This window comes from Sarcophilus harrisii, chromosome 3, assembly GCF_902635505.1.
Source record: "Sarcophilus harrisii chromosome 3, mSarHar1.11, whole genome shotgun sequence".
NCBI classification, from domain to species: domain Eukaryota; kingdom Metazoa; phylum Chordata; class Mammalia; order Dasyuromorphia; family Dasyuridae; genus Sarcophilus; species Sarcophilus harrisii.
In genome coordinates, this window is record NC_045428.1 from 122,811,786 (window position 1) to 122,830,159 (window position 18,374).

The window sequence follows — 18,374 nt, forward strand, 5'->3', positions numbered from 1 at the left end:
TGCACTGAAATCTTTTTTACATCCCTCTTATCAAAGGTCCACCATCTTTCTAAAGGGAGAGACCTCATCAACTCAGGAAGGAATTCTCCCAGAAAATGATTACAATAATGATAAGATTTAGAGAAGGAAGGAAAGAATTCTTTAATTCAATTATCTCTTGAGTTCACCTTTGACCAGGCAGTAACAGATTCTTTAGAGGGAATGATTAAAGAAAAATTGAATAATTTTAGGATAATAATTTTTCCAGGTGTACTAAGAGTTGTGACTATAGCTTTGTCTGATAAATCAAAACTCTCAAATGAATTTTTACCTAAATTTATGTTAGATATTTTATTGTACAATTTTGTCTTTTTTCTTAGAAACTATAAATTGTTAGTAAAAAATTATGTGTCAGAAGAAATATTTTTTTAAAAGTTGGATCTATGTTGCTATGAATTTCTTTCTCTAAGCTACCTTGCTTAGAATTTAATTAATAAATTTGTTGGTAGGCAAATTGTGCCTAAAACACAGAGTATTGAATTTGTCTTCCACACATGAGAGTATAACTCTAAAACTTTCATCTAATTACTTTGTTTTCTTCCCCAATTACAACAATCTTTCTTATATTAAATATTTTTTGCTAAGAAAAAAAATTCAAGTCCTTGCTTTGTTCTATTTTAATCTGAAGAAGATTGTCTCCTGGTACTAATACCATGGTAATCCTCCTTGGCCAAAACATGGAACAGTGACCTAACTTTACTGCTCAACTCTGTCCTGTAACAGTCACAAAAATCTATATGGAATTTAAGAAATTGAATGAATAATCTGGTTTCTGTTACAAAAATTGATAGATAATTTCTTTATAATTACAAAATACCTTACCTGCTACAATTTCATCTCTGAAATTTTACATTGCAATAATATTAGTTTACTTCTTCAATATCAGCACTGAGCCAATATTTCTTTCAGACTTAGCTTATTCCAAATGAGTCTCATCTTTGCCTATCTTAAATGTACATAATTCAAACAATTCAATCAATCAGTACACATTTATTATGTGCCTACTTTGTACTAAGCACAGTGCTAGATACTGAAAATAAGAATGAAATAATTCTCACCAGGCTTACCTTCTATCACAGGGGATAAATATACATTATATACAGAAGTACGCATACTAACTATGGAGATATACCAAGTGGATGTCAAGTAGATATAATATTTTGAGAGAAGGCACTAGCTCTTTTTGTCTCTCAAAATTTGTGATCCTCCCAAAGTACATACAGTACCACCCTAATCAAAGATTAATTATCTACCCAGGAGTAAACTGTTACCTTCAATATATAATTGTATGCATAATTGTATGAAAATACCATTTGGTAAAATGAAAATGTTTCCATTTATTTGGGTTTTTTTTAAATTATAAAATTGCTTTATACTTATAATTGCCTAAGAAGCTATTCTTCCATCATCCTTTAACTCTTGTTATTAGATAGATACAGGAGAATTTTCATCCTCCAATATGAATCTGTTCTAGATGATGTCTGGACAATTCAAAGGAAGGATGGAAATGAGAATTTGCAAAATTAGGACTAGTAGGGGTTTGGGAGAAAAAACAGTCAGTTTTCTAGGTATCAAGAAAGGTAACAGCCCACTTAGAAGATGAATAAGGAGAGGGAAGATTGCAGCTCAGGTGTTTAAATCAAGTTATGAATGAAAACGATCAAAAGGTTAACCCTGTGAGTTAATTCTTTTCTTAAGAAGAGGATAAAATAAAAATAAAAAACAATTTATTTTAGAAATACTTTCCCCTTGCCAGTCCTTACTTATTTTCCTGATTGAAGATAGGAAAGTAGGAACAGAGGAAAAGAGGAACAGGCTAACATTAATGAGAATAAATGTCATAAGATGCTAGATTTAAAGCTAGAAAGGACTAACCCCTCTCTCCCCCCATTTCACGTATGAGGAAAATGATACTCAAAGATTTATCTGCCTATGGTTACATAATTAATATGTATTAGGAGAAACATTTGAACCATAGTTTATTTCCTGAGTCTAAAGTCTAACTCCAACACTGTATCCACTTTTCTAATTATATAATTTTGGAAGCACTTTTCAAAATTTTTGGTTTATTTCAACATATTGAAAAAGCAAAGCTCAGGATAGATCTGAGTTGCTCTTCATATAACTAATTTCATATCTTTTGATTTTTGTAATGGAATATCTTTATGCCTTACATGACTGTAATATCCTTGATTTCAAGGACTATCTCTAACTAATTTTTATATTCTTCTCTCCTAGCACATAGAACAGTGCATTGCAGATAGTAGTTACACAACCAAAATTTACTGCATAACTAGAATGTATTCATTCACTGCTTACAAAATTGATTTAGGCAATAACAGTAGAAAGACTATATGTTAACCAAATAGTGAAGATATAAAACACTTAGTAAAGATTATCCTAAAACTCAGGCAATTTTCATTCCCCAATCCAGACTTCATTATTTAATAGCTTAGACAAAATGTAATTAATTGGCTTTAAATTAAAAAGCCTTCAGAAAGACAAAGACTTAACTAGAGAATCTATTCCACTTTCTTCTCCATCCTCTCTGCCCCCTCCCCACTACCCCACCCCAACAACTCTTTTCCCAAAGAAAACCTAGTGGATTACTCAACTAAGATACATTTTACCTTTAAGCAATGAGTGAGCTATGGGTGCAAAAAGTAAGAAGAGAAAGAAAGTAAAGTAAGAGAAAGAAAGTAACACTTTAAGGGACACTCACCCAATTTGTCTATAATGAACACTGGCAACCATGAATTTTCAAATTGTACAGGATAGATTGGGTATTATTTTTATGTGTTTAAATGGGGCATTAATTATTACTAAGTTAAAGAAGAACATGGTGAGTTAATATGGTTTTGATTGGATTTCAGAATTAACAACACCTTTTGGGTCTGCAAAAGCAAAGTAAGGTTATAAAATGCAGGTTGTGCAACTTCTTTATGGTAAAAGAGCAGTCTTTTGAAAGGTTATCCCCAACCACAATAGAAGCTAATTTTATATTCCTAATGAGGCATGGGAGACAAAATCTAGTCTTAAAATGTTTCAGCTCTCTTCAATGTTCACTTATTTAATTAGAATTACTCTCCACACTAATCTCCCCTGTCAGCAATCTAATAGCTATTAGCAGAATTTATTTATTCTTTAAACTGTTTAAACGGAAGTAGAGGCTTGGTGCCAAGTTTAGGCAGGTATCTAGGAGAAGATTTGGTCTTTTAGTCAAATGAAAGTCCATCTTATTCACCCCTTCAAAGCTCAGGATAGATATTCCTACTTTAAAAAAAAAATAAAATCTTAGAAAAAGACACCTTTATTTGAAGGAGAAGAACAATTATTTACAAAAGAATTGTATAACATACTAAGCTTATAGGAAGAATGTTGGGTTTTTTTCCTTTTTGGTAAACACATTGATGGATGATAATCTTAAGGTTTAAAAGACAATGAGATAACCTAAGAATAGGTCAGGAACTTCCAGTGGGTCAGCATCTTTTCTACCCAAGTATGGACTTTGTAGAGTAAGAGAATTATCTCAAAAGTTTTCACACTGTTCATATTCTTGAAATGACAAAAAAAAATGACAATGACAATTTTAAAGAAACTTTGCATTAGTTTGTATATTAATGCAAAGTGAAGAAAGAAGAATCAGAAATACAATTCATGCACCAATTATGTTTTAAGAAAATTTTGAAAGATTTAAGAACTTTGATCAATGTAACGATGAATAATAGTCAATAAATATTGCTGCTGTTTGTTCTTCATTCTTGAAGACATCATCAGTGACATCAGGGAGGTGATGCTATGATACACAAGTGAATTGGACTACTTAAGTGAAGTGAGCTGCAAGGTCACCAGTTTCATTTTCTTCCTCAGAACCATCTGGGTCCAATAGCAAAATGTGGACCAGAATGATTTAAAGATGGCTAAGTGAAGGTCTTCAAAAGGTCTGAGTTTGCTTGAGGCAAAGATCATTCAGAGATTAAGACTAGGTAAGAATTGAGGCAAAAAACAGGCCCAAACAAAAACTTTGACTTGCCCTGGGAGCTATTGTTGGTCAATAAATGAAAACCAGAGTAATTTGGCTATAAGATATGGGGAAGAGAAAGGGAGAGAGAGAGAGGGAGAGAGAGAGAGAGAGAGAGAGAGAGAGAGAGACAGACAGAGAGAGACAGACAGACAGACAGAGACAGAGAAGAGTCATATTGCCCCATTGGCCAGTTTATTTAGATCCTCGTTGTAGCAGCTTTATTCACAAATGTTAAAGAACCATGATATGAGGGAGATGATGCTATGACATGCAAGTGAGTTGGATTTAAGTTGGGGTGGACTGTGCAAAGTCACCTGTTTCACTTTCTCCTCCAGAACCAACTGGGTTCAGTAGCAAGATAAAATCAGGCCAACTGGAGGTGGCCCAGGATGAAGTGGGAGACCTTGGCCTTTGTAAATTAAACTGGTCTTAAACCTACTCTGTGCCAAAAACTATGCTTAGTATTGGAGATACAAATAAGTAAAAGAAAGATAATCCCTACCCTCAAGAAAGAGATAACATGCAAACAAATAAATACAAAGCAAGCTATATACAAGGTAATTAGGGAATAATTAACAGAATGAAGAAGAGATTGTAGTTGTGACTTAAAGCAAGATTATGTCTATGTATGTATTTTCAGTTTCATGGAGAACCCTCTTTTTCTGTTCAATTTTTTATATGGAAATGCTTGGGTTTTTTTTTAATTTAAATGTAGAAATAAGAAAATGTGTAAAGCATGAAAAAAGAAGCAAGATAATTCAAGCAAATATTATCTCCAACATCAACATGTCTCATAGGGATATATTGGTAAATCTTTAACAACTGGAATCCTGAGGGATGGGGGCAAGAAAGTATACACGATATTACCTTTAAGTTTAATCTGAATCATTAATTTTTCTCTATTTCAGTCTTAAGTCTAGACAGTCAACAAATCAAACTTTGATTAAATAAACCAGTAAAGCAAATTAGTATTTGCCCATTTCAAAAGTACAAATGATCACACTGAAAATTTAATAATCAGATGTCCAGAAGTACTTAAAGCTAGTTCTGGCATTCCCTTGCCTAAAAAACTGAAAGAAAATACAAATTTAACATTTTGTAACACTTAGCTCAAAGATTCATTCTTATGAGTCTCTCTCTCATTGGTGGAGAGTGATAATCTAGAGCTCAGGTAGCTTGTGATGTCTAAAATTGAAGAGAAGGGAGATATTGCCCTTTTGGCTGTCAACTTTTTATTTACTTTCTCTTTTTTTTTTTCTTAATTTTAAGACCAGTTCAAAGTAATATATTCTTTTTCTTCTCTAATTTAATTCAGCACACATTTATTAAACACCTGCTTTTTGCAAGACACTTTAAGGGTATAAAGAAAACAACAGAAAATAGTTCCTACTTAAAAGTAGCTGGTATTTCAATTTTATTTTTATTACTATTAGTTTTATTGATTTAATTTCAATTTTCTACATGCCATTTTTCCTTTGATCTTCTAGTTTCGTCGAAGTTTCCCTGGAAACAAACAAACAAACAAAAAGCAAAACAAAAGAATATCTAAAAGCTTATTTCTTTATTTTTCTACAAAATTTGCCACTTGGTTTCTGTGAAGGAACTGTATTCTTCTCTTCTAGTCTACTTCAAAAAACAAATCAGACTCAAAGGTCAAATTTTTAAATGACATTGCAAGGCTTTGCTTCTTTCACAAAAATAAGCAGGAACAATTAGAGAGAGGAATCAATGCAAAATTTGGGATTGGAACCACATTAAGTTATATTTCCATCAAATAGGAGGTTGTCAAAGAAATTATTCAATATTCAATATTTTCCCAGATACTTAATAAGCAAAATTATTAGTAAAAACCAGTATGAGAAGACATTTTTGGTATTCTCCTTAAATATTCTAGAAACCAAAATTTTATCTCAAATATAGAAAGATTTCTACTCTTTTATAGAATTCTTACTACAAAATACAAGATACTTGGCTTTTGAGGGGCTTCAAGAAGACTTTAAATGATGGGGATCCATGAATTTACTCTATAGCCCATTCAACTTTTGGATAGCTCTATTTGTTAGGAAGTTTTTCTAACTCAAGGATCTTCTTCTTTCTCTCTGGCATCTTCATTTACTACCTGTTGTGCCTGTTTTGCCTTCTGGGTTCAAACAGAGTGAATCTAATCCTTCAAGTTATGGCTCTTCAAATATTTGAACTTAGCTATCAGATAGAATCCCTTTCACCCATAGTTGAACAGATCATACCCTTTTCTCATCTCCATTCCCCAAACATCTCTAGACTAAATGTTTCTTATTTTTACAACTGATATTCAAGAATTTGACTCAAAACCCTTGATTTTTCTGGTTGCCATTTTCTGAACATTCTCTAGTTTTTCAGTTTCCTTCCTAAATCATGACACCCATAGCGAAACAGAATGCTCCAGATGTGGTTTGTCATGAACTGAGTGTAGAGAGGAAAGCTCATGCTCTTGTAAATGCAGCCTAGGATTGCAGTTTGGGATGTCATGTTATACTTCTAACTCACATTGTACTTGCAAAATAAAATAAAACAAAACAGATCTTTTTCAGACAAATTACTACCTAACTATGCTATCATTTTCTTGTTGTTCTGGAGTTGATTTTTTTTAACCCAAGAATATGATTCTTCATTTATTCTTATTTAATTTAACTTCATTAAATTCAGTGCCATACTCTAGTATATATGCTTTTGTGGGGAGAGATGCACAGTAACTCGTGAACCAATACATCTGCAGCTCTCTCTTCTATACAATTATCAATAGGTATTTCGAAGACAGTTCAGGCAACTGGGTATTACAATTTATTTTAAATTGGCTGTGTGGCCATGCTGGAGAGCAATTTGGAACTACGCTCAAAAAGTTATCAAACTGTGCATACTCTTTGATCCAGCAATGTTACTACTGGGCTTAATCCCAAAGAGATCTTAAAGAAGGGAAAGGAACCCACATGTGCAAAAATGTTTGTGGCAGCCCTTTTTGCAGTGGCTAGAAACTAGAAATTGAATGGATGCCCATCAATTGGAAAATGGCTGAATAAATTGTGGTATAGGAATGTTATGGAATATTCTTCTGTAAAAAACAACCAGCAGGATGATTTCAGAAAGGCCTGGAGAGACATACATGAACTGATGCTAAGTGAAATGAGCAGGACCAGGAGATCATTATATTTTTCAACAACATCAATTCTGATGGATGTGGCTCTCTTCAACAATGAAATGAACCACAGTAGTTTCATTTGTTCAATAATGAAGAGAACCAGATACACCCAGCGAAAGAACTCTGGGAAAGGAGTGTGAATCACAACAAAGCATTTCTACTCCCTCTTTTATCCCCTTGCATTTTGACTTCCTTCTCAGGTTAATTTTACCTTATTTCTAAGTCCAATGTTTCTTGTGCAGCAAAATAACTGTATGCATATGTATATTTATACATATGCATACAGTTATTTTGCTGCAATACATATATATGTATCTGTATATATACACAGATACATATATATGTATTGTATTTAACATATACTTTAACATATGTAACATGTATTGGTCTACCTGCCATCTGAGGGAGGGGGCAGGAAGGAGGGGGAAGGAGGGGAAAAGTTGGAACAGAAGATTTTGCAAGGGTCAATGCTAAAAAATTACCCATGCATATGTTTTGTAAATAAAAAGCTATAATTTAAAAGAAAAAAGAAAAAAATTGTCTGTGTGTCTTAGATCAGTGAAATGGTTAAGTGGAGGAAACTAACTCTAAAAACCAGACATTCAGACTTGTCCTATAAGAAGATTCTTGTTTACTTGACATTCAAGGTTAAAAAGAAAGTTCCATTTAAAGACAAAACTTCTACTACTAATAAATTACAATTTTTTAAAGAGGGATGTATATCACAGAATAATTTATAATCTCCTATGTGCGTGTGTGTATCTATGTGTATATATCTTACACAGAGGCTGACAGAGTTTTGTTATGGGTGTGAGCAAGCTGCAACGTGACAGATAAGGAAGTCTGAAGAACTAGAGTAAAGGATGTATGTCATCAAGGAAATGTTTGAGCAAAAAAGATGAGTTGGCTGGATAATCACATGACCAGAAAGCAGAATAACAAATAAAAGGGTTCTATTGATATCCTTATGTCTGGAGAAATTGAGAAAAGCCCTCAACTCATTGGATGAATCCTTTGTGGTTAATTATAAAACATGCAGTTTTTAGCCATGGTAGCAGTTAGCAACTCTTTATGGTAAACCTAATCAATCCTAAATAAAAGGAACATTTCCATATTCAAAATAAACCAGAAGAGGCTTGTATAACAAACTGTGACTCTCTATTATCTATTAGCTTATTTATCTTATTATTATTATCTATTGGCTTGTTTATCTTTTAAGGATACAATAAATCCAGTATGTGACTTTCAATGTTATCCTGCTTGTTTGTGTTTCCTTCTGGTCTTCTTTCTTTTTTCTTCTGTGCTTAAAAGAAAAAAATGCAATGATACTCTTCTTTATCCTATTTTTCCCACTGTGGAAAAAATAAAAATATAATAAATATGCATATCAAAAGCAAATTAATACATAAGCATATTTGTTATTAAACATTCATAAGAACAAATATGTATGCTTAATATGTGCATCATATATAAGATCTTATATACCAAATAGGTATGACATATGCAAGCTTTATCACAAATCAAACCAAACAATTTCCTACATTGGATGGTTCTAAAAATGGTTATCTCATTGTGCATCTTACATCTATCACTTGTTTATGAGGAAGTGTGTAATACATTTCATTATTGTTTCTCTGAAATTCTGGACAGTCATTTCATTGATCAAAAATTAGTTTTTTAATGTTTTTATTATAGTTAAAATTCATCTCTTGGTTCTTTTCACTTCACTCTATACCAGTTAATACATTTTTCCACGCTTCTTTGAAACCATCTCTTTTATCATTTCTTTTGCCACAATAATATTTCTTTTCATTCATATGCCACAATTTGTTAAGCCATTTTCCAAATGATGAGTATATTTTTAATTTTCTTTTAAGTGGTTAGTCTGTGCTAGAAACTCTGCAAATAACTGAGAATATAAATTGAAGAAAATAACTACCCCTTCACTCAAGGAGTTCATACTACAATGACATGTGTAGGTAAGTATAGCAATAAGGCAAATAAAAAAGCTGGAAGATTCTAAAAGGTCAGCTACAAGGTATATGTCAGTACCAGAGAATTCTTTTTTTTTTCTCAATCATATTTTATTTTTCCAATTACATGAGAAGATAGCTTTTAACATTCATTTTAATAAGATTTTAAGTGCCAATTTTTTTTTGTCTTTTTCTCCCTTACCTCCCCCTCCCCAAGAGAGCAAATAATCTAATATAACACCTGGCAATTCTTCTGTGACATCAGGGATACCACACAGAATAAGGTCATTGCCATTGGGAAAAGAGTGATAGGCCCATAGATTAGACTTTTTCCCACAAAGACACAGGTAAAAAATCAATGTGTAATATAGAAGAAAAGGGAAATAGAGTATTGTTGGGGTAAACTCAGAAGATAATACTATCTTCCAGCTCTGGCCAATGCACTCTTCATCATAGTCTGCAATGGGGGGAAAATGGGTTCTACTATAAATTTTTAATGATTAAACCCAAAAAATTGTAGTGATCAGGAAAGTCTTTATGTACAGTAGAGGTGACATGTTAGCTTAACATTTAATGTAGCTAAGAATTATGAAAAATGGAGGTGAGAAAGAAGAGAAATATTGACATATAAGAACACCTTACACAAACACAACAGAGGCAAGAATTGGGCCCTCCTATTTGAGGAATAAGTAGGCTAGGTTGGCTGGAATGTAGAACCCATGAGGGAGATATTGAGAAATCACTTTGAAAAGATGTTGGAGCCAGATTGGGAAGGCAAAACAAAAGCATTTTCATTCTGTACTAGAGACAATAGGAAGTCATTGAATCTTTTTTGAGAACAAGAATACCTTGGTCAGAACTGGGTTTTGTGAACATCAATCAGTTTGGCAGCTATGAATAGGATAGACTGAAGAGGAAAAATATTGGAGCAAGGAGCCCAATAAAGAGGTCATTAAATTACTTCAGTTGAGAAATAATAAAGAATTGAATTTGGATTGTGTTTCTGCGAGGAAAGAGAAGAGGATGGAGGTTAGATATGTTGTGGAATTAGAAATCATATGATATGACTGGTTATAAAATAGAAAGAGGGTATCATTTAGTGTGATTTTTAAGGTTGTAAAACTGGGAAGAATAGGAAGAATGGTAGGTAATTTATCTGATAGAAATAGGGAAGTTAGAAAGGGGTATAGGTTATAGAGAGAAGATAAATGAACTCTGTTCTAGATATACTTGGAGATATGTGTACCTCATATGCCTCTAAAACCTAATATGTCTAGAACAGAATTTTTGTGTGAGGATCAATGAATGAATAATAAAAATCAATACCCATGATGGGAATTTATTGATTACCTTAACAAAAAGAGGAAATGGATAATATATTCAACAAACAAATTGGAAACCTGAAATAAAGGCATGATGTAGTAGTAATTGGGATATAGCTATTATCTGGACATGTGTGAGAGCTCTTTCTTAATGGAATTAGAGCAGATTATAATTTCTTAATTTGCTGAAGGTGTCAAATTTTACAGGCTAAGTCAGCCTAAAAGACAGGGGAGACTTTCAAGAGATGTTCAGAGAAGTCACTTAACTTTGCTGGCTGTGGTTTCTTTATCTAGAAAATGATCATACTTATGTTAGTAGTACATACTATATTGGACTGTGGGACCAGTCCAATGTATATTGTATATAACTAACATAATGTATATCAATGACTTTGCAAAAATTAAAGCACTATACAAATGTCAGCTGTTATAATTTTTATCATTTCAAGAATGAAGTTCTTGACATTCAATCACAAGTGATTCCTGTGAAGAAGAAAAAGGGGGAGCTATTTTTATAAAAATAATGTGAAGGCACCAGAAATTTATCAGTTAAGTTACATATATTCATTTGTTCAACTTTTGACAACCAATTCCTTTAGTCCCTACTTTATGAAAGTTCTGTACTAAGAACTGATGATGATAGATAACATGGTACACATCTAGATTAGGAGGAAAACATACCAAAAAAATCTACATAAAATAAACATTATTAATATGATGAAATGCATTAGAAAGTTGTAAAGTAAAATGTTAATTGAGTTCTGTGAGATAAAGTTGTGTGAGATGGTGAAGGTTGGAGTGAGAGGTGGGTCTGGGGAGAAGATCAGGGAATATTTCCTAGGGATGTATTTTAGTCTTTAAAAAGCAGTAAAAATTCAAAAGGCTAAGGAAGGGTTTAAAAAGGGCAGGGATTTCAAACAGAAGGAATAGTACTAACAGAAGCAAAGTAGACTGGTTATCTTTGAGAATTATTGCATAAACGAGATCAACCAAATCATTTCCAATGGAGCAGTAATGAACTGAACCAGCTATGCCCAGAAAAAGAACTCTGGGAGATGACTAAAAACCATTACATTGAATTCCCAATCCCTATATTTATGCACACCTGCATTTTTGAATTCCTTCACAAGCTAATTGTACAATATTTCAGAGTCTGATTCTTTTTGTACAGCAAAATAACGTTTTGGTCATGTATACTTATTGTGTATCTAATTTATATTTTAATATATTTAACATCTACTGGTCATCCTGCCATCTAGGGGGGGGGGTGGGGGGGGTAAGAGGTGAAAAATTGGAACAAGAGGTTTGGCAATTGTTAATGCTGTAAAGTTACCCATGCATATATCCTGTAAATAAAAGGCTATTAAATTAAAAAAAAAAAAAAAAAAACAGAGAGAGAATTATTGCATAGACCAGTTTGTTTGGAATATAAAGTGAATGAATGAGAATATTATAGATCAAAAGAGAATATATTTTAAATGTTCTGCAAGCCTTCAAATGCTATATGCTAATTATTTTTTGAAGGTAAAATGGGTAGATAGGTGACACAGTGGATAGAATGCTGGGTCTGAAATCAAGAAGTCTCCTCTTCTGGAATTTAAATCTGGTAAATGTGGCCTCATACATTGATGAGCTATGTGACCCTGGGCAAGTCACTTAACTCGGTTTGCCTCAGTTTCCTCATCTACAAAAAGAGCTGGAGTAGAAAATAACTAACCACTCCATTATCTTTGCCAAGAAAACCCCAAATGGGGTCACAAAGAGTTGGGCGTAAGGAAACCACTAAACACATAGAAGTAAATAAGGTTTAAAGGTGGTAGCAGAAAATGCAATTTTCCTGAAAATTTACTTTGCTCATAAAGCAAGATAGAAAAGCTTGGATTTGGATCCATGTCTTCTGATTTCAATGATCTGAATCCAATGCTTTTTCTGTTCTGTGTTCCCTCCATATCTCTTCTTTTGTTTTGTTCTTGCTCAATGGATACATTCATGTCCCACTCTTTATGGCTCATGGACCTTATCATCCAGGAGGTTTTCTTGGCAAAGTTACTATAATAGTTTCCTATTTTCTTCTCCAGGAAATTAAGGCAAACAGAACTTAAGTGACCTTCCCAGGGTCACACATCTAATAAGTGTCTAAGGATTTTTTTTGCACTCAGGTCTTCTTGACTCCAGGTCTGGTGCTCTATCCATTGAGTCATCTAGCTGCTCCTACATCTCTTCTGTTGTTATTTTTATTGTTTTTGTTGTTGAGTCAAGTCTGAGTCTTCATGACCTCATTTGAAATTTTGACAGTAAGAGTGGTTTGCCATTTGCTTCTCCAGTTTATTTTATACATGAGGAACTGATATGTGTATATATACATGTATATACACATGTACATATACATATATATACATATATATATATACACATATACACACATATGTACATATACATTCACCTTGACAAAAGCTTGTGTTCCATATTTTTCTCCCTCTCTTTCCTCTTCCTCTTCCCCAAGATAGCAAGCCATTTAATATAGGTTAAATAAGGCAATTCTTCTAAACATATTTCTATATTCATCATGCAGAGCAAAAAAAAAAAAGAACCAGATCAAAAATCAAAATCAAAATCAGAGCAAGAAAAAAAAATACATGAGAAAGAAAAAAAAAAAGCAAACAAATAACAATATGTGGAAATGGACGTAGATAGATGATGCTTTCCATCACAAGTCTTTTGGAATTGCCTTGAATCACATCGTTGTTGTGACTGCATATTTCAATGAGACAAGTTTGTAAGTTCAAAAAACATATGGAATTAATTAATTTGGTCACATTATGAGTGCCTAGATCAGAAGCCAGGTGAATTCCAAAGAAGAGAACTTAGTAGGTTAAGTGACTTGCCCAGAATCACACAGCTTGTAGTTGTCTAGGCCAGATTTGAATTTAGGAAGATGAGTCTTCCTGACTTCAGGCCCAGCATTCAAACCATTGTGCCACTTAATTGCCCTTGGACAATCCCTTTCCTAACCACTGATCTTCCATACCAAGTAATAGATGGGTTACTTCTATTCTTTCCCTTTTGCCTCCCACCCCTTTTTCCTTCTATGGTAGAATTAACAATGCTTCTGAAAGATGGAACAGAATGTGGGAAATGGTATCAGGAAGTTTTGGGGAACTAAAGTTAGAAAGACCCTTGGAAATCACCTGCTGGACCCTGCCATTGTAGACATAAGAGAAAAGTGTCCCAAAGTTCCACAAACAACCAGCAAATTGAGATTTGCAGTTGAGATTTTGGACTAAGAACCTCTTCCTTCAAGAGGATCTCTCTAACATACATTTGCTTGTTCGATGCTGATTTAGACATCCTGGAATGAAATTTTGTTTTTCATGTTCAGCCTGATCCAGAAGGTCCAGTATAGGTGTATCATGCCATCTTTCACAACAGCACTTAAACTTCAAACACTTAACCTGCACCACTAGTTCTTGAGTATTTTATAAATATCTAGGTTTTCCTAGATATTTATATCATCAATGTGGCTGCATTACTCAATGAGACAAGTCTGTAGGTTCAAAAAACATTTGGAATTAAGTCATTTTGACCATGTTATGAGTACCTAAATCAGAATTCAGGTGAATTGTAGAGACTAGGCCTTAGAATAGGGTTTTCATTGGTTATGTTGCTCATGTTTCAGCTCCTGACACCCCTTCTGTTTATCACCAGCAGCTGTCTGGGTCAGAGTTAAAGATCCCTGAGGATGCTTTGGAAAGAGTGGGGGCATAACCCTGGTATCTTAGCCATTTGCTCTTCCAAAGCAGCAGGTTTTCATTTAGCCCAAGGCTGTGTGTGAGATATTGATGGTGTATGATAAATATCCTGTTGGCGGAAAAAATCACTAGATTTCACAATGATTATCAGGATCATTTATTAAACACCCATTAAATGTTTTTCTGTACACACAACTGTCCTTTTGGAACTTTGGTGAAAAGGCTATCTTCTGGCCAACTCTCCTGCTCAGGCTTCATCAAAAGGGAGAGCTACAAATATGACTAAAAAAAATCCTTGGCTACAGGGCAACTTTGAAATCATATATAACTCTGGGCACAAAAACTTAAGGGTTGTATGGCACTAAGCCTATTGGGGGAGGGAAGAGAAGCCAAAGATCACATTCATGTGGCAATTCTCCAGAGCTTTCTATGCTTCCTTTTGCTCCTTATTTATGCAAAGTGAATAAACCAAATGGTATTTGGGGCAAAGAACTCCTCTGACTGTCTGTATTAGATCAGTGTTTCTCAGGTTGAAGGGCATATTAGGATGGTGAAGAGAGTTGTTAATTAAATAGTCAAATACACTGGAACTTCAAAGTGGTAGACAATGTTAGGTGGTGGTAGTGGCGGAACAACTATTCCAGGGCAAAATCACTTTCTATCACATCAACAACCAGTGCTCTGAACTTTCCTCCTTGTCCTCTTTGCTTACTTCCTAATTCACAGAATCATAAATTTAGAGCTGAAAGAACCATAGAGGTCATCTGGTCTAAATTTATTTTTTGAGTGCTTACTATGCGTAGGGTACCATGATAAGGCATTTCAGTGGGATATGGGGATAGCAAAGAAGATGGATGAAGATGAATATGACACAGTCCTTGACCTTACAATTGAAGCTTACAATTTGTGCCATGGTTTATGTTTCTATCCTTATGAGGCAACATGGAGTGGTACATAAAGTATTGCTTGTAATTAGAAGAGATAGGTTTAAATTCCACTTAGGACACTTAGCTATATGACTCAAAGCAAATAATTTAAATCTTTCTGATTCTCCATTTACTCATCTATAAAGTGAGAGAGCATGACTTCCAACGTCCTTTCCAGCTCTAAAACTTCATGAATGATCTTTTGAGATATCATCTGTCTCCTTTGAAGAACTGAACTATAGAAAGAAAAGGGGGCCCTCACACTTTTCAGAAAGTCTGAGCATTTGTATCTTGCCATTGTCTTTATCCTCCCTGACTTCTGTATCATTAATACTGATGACTTAAGTCATCATTCTTTAAGTTCACAGTAATTTTGTTAGGAAACTGGACCATTTTTTTTTTTTTTTTTTTGCCTTAGTTCTTATCTAGTTTTCAGCTACTGAAGAAGCATTGCCTCAGACAAACTGAGACCAGTGAAAAACCTTAGCTTAAAAACTCCAAGATCTCCCATTACATCTAGGGCCATCACTAATCATCTTGACTTGTATTTTGCCCCTGGACTAATGACTCTGAAGGAAAGAGTGAGATTAATAATGCTACACAGCTGTGCCTTACTTAAATCCAATGCACTTGCAGTCACTCTGCTGATATCATTGGTTCTTTTCAAGGACGAACAATAATAATCTTCAACTTCTTCAAGTCCAAAAAACTTCACCTTCAATTCTCTTTAGCTCTCCACCATGATAACCACATTACTTAAAACTATATTTCTTCTAGGATTTTTGATATTAGAATTCTCATTTTTAGAAACAAAACAAAACAAAACAAACTATTCTTTTTACTTATTTTATTCTCCAGATCCCACTGAACAAAGATGTTGCCTGATCATCATAAAGTTCCTCAACTTTTCCCCATTAACCTAGGTCATCTGACTTATTTAATCTTGGCTCCCTTTTCAGCCTGGCCTCCCCCAACTATGCTTTTTATAACACTGGAGAATCTCTTGATCTATTTGACCCAATTGTGTCTATGTGACAATTCTCATGTCTATCATCTTTTTCCACTCCTCCAATTGGTATCACTAGAAAAAGCAAAGAAATCGTTCTGATTTAGGTTTTTTTTTTTTTTTAATTCATGATATCTAACCTTAGGTAGGCCCTACCTCCTGTTCATTAATCCCTCTTTTTGTCTCATTGTTTATACTCTTGATAGTTGCTATTCTAAACTTTTTCTAATCTCCTCAAGCTTTAAATCTCTTTCCCAAACCCTTCTCTCTCAGCAAATGGCTTTGTCTCTTACTTGTGTGAGAAGATAAAATCTATTCAGCATGGGTTCTCTCAACTTCCCCACACATCAAAACTTTTCTGTAACTTTATTCTATCCCCCTTTTTCTTTTTATCAATATTAATCTCAATATTTAAAAATAAATTTTATTGATTTTATATCATCAATACTTTATTATTTTTCTCCCTCTCAAAAAACTATGCTTGTAATCAATAATATTTTAAAGAAAAAATCAACATAATTCATTAATACACCAAACAAATCTCAAAAATATTTCAAATGTACAAAAGAATAGAGAATGAGTATCTTCTCATATTACTTCTTTGGACCCATGCTTGTTCTTTGTAATTTTCCAATATTCACTTGATTATTGTATGATTGGTTGTTCCTTTTGTTAATCTTGCAATCATTCTATATATTGATTCCTTGACTCTGCTTGCTTTATTACAGAACAGTTGATGTAAATTTTTCCATGCTTCTCTATAGGCATCACACATCTAATTTCTCATAGCAAAGTAATACTCCATCACTTTTTTGTACCACATCTTGTTTAGCCATTCCCCAATTTATGGATACCTATTTTGTTTCCAATTCTTTGGTTTCACAAAAAGTGATGTTCTACATATTTTAACACATATTATACTTTCTTTTTATCAATGACCTCCTTGGGATATAAACTAGTAGTGGAATCTCAGAGTCAGAAAATGTAGACATTTTAATAATTTTATTTTCACAGTTCCAAATAGTTTTTCAAATGGTTGAACTAAGTCACAGTCCCATCAACAATATGTTAGCATATCTTTTTTCTCCAATGCTCATAAATCCCATCTTTTGTCATTGTTGACAATGTGCTAAGTGTAAAGTAAAAGCTTGTTTTGGTTTTCATTTTCTAAAAGTCATTCTCCGCCCCCCCCCTCCCCCCAACCTCCTCTGGGATTTTTGCATTCTGTATTATTGTTTTATATTCAGTTTATTCCTTGCTATTGATTCTTTCATTCTGTCTACAAACACATTTATATCTCTCCAATTTTGAAACCATCTCCCTTGAGCAATTACCCCATGTACTATGCACAATTTCAATGCCAAACTTCTAAAAAAGAATGTCTCTTCTCACTGCCTCCATTTCCTCACAACCTGTTTACTTCTCAATCTCCTGCAATCTAATTTTCACATACACTAATTCCATGAAAGGGCTCTCTGACAGGATATAAATGTCCTCTCAGGCACCATATCCAATAGCCCTTTCTCAAACTAATTCCTCTTGGAAATTTCTGAACCTATGAGGCATTAGCAGCCTCTTCCTTCCTGAAGTTTTTTTCTCCCATGGGTTCTAATACACTATGATTTCCTAGTTTATCTACTATTTCTGGAGCTACTCTTTTTTTTTTTTTTCACTTGAAAATTAGTCAACTGAAATATCAACATTGGTAGGAGAGGATTATATGAAACCATGAATCTCTATTATGTACAGTTTTTTTTTTTTTTTTTTAAAAGTATATAATGAATTAAACAGTACTTTCAAAGCTGTCTTGCTTATCTGATTTCTTCTGGTCCTATCTTCTGTTTAGTGAAGTGGACTTTGAAACAAGCTTACTCTTTTCCCCACTAGGACTTCCTTTTTCAACTCTGCTGGTTTTTCTTTGTGTCTTCTAAATGCAGATATTTCCCAAGACTCCACTTTGACCATCTCCTCTTCTTTCTTTACACTTTTCCTTCTTGAGTTCCTTTTCTTTCACATCAGATAATAACTACATGCCGATGACTCCCAAATCTAGACATCTACTTTGTAACCTCTTTCCTGAGCCACATTGTTTCCTTTACTAGAAACCTCCTCTTAAATATTCCCAGGCTCCTCAAAATCAACATACTGAGGGGAGGATAG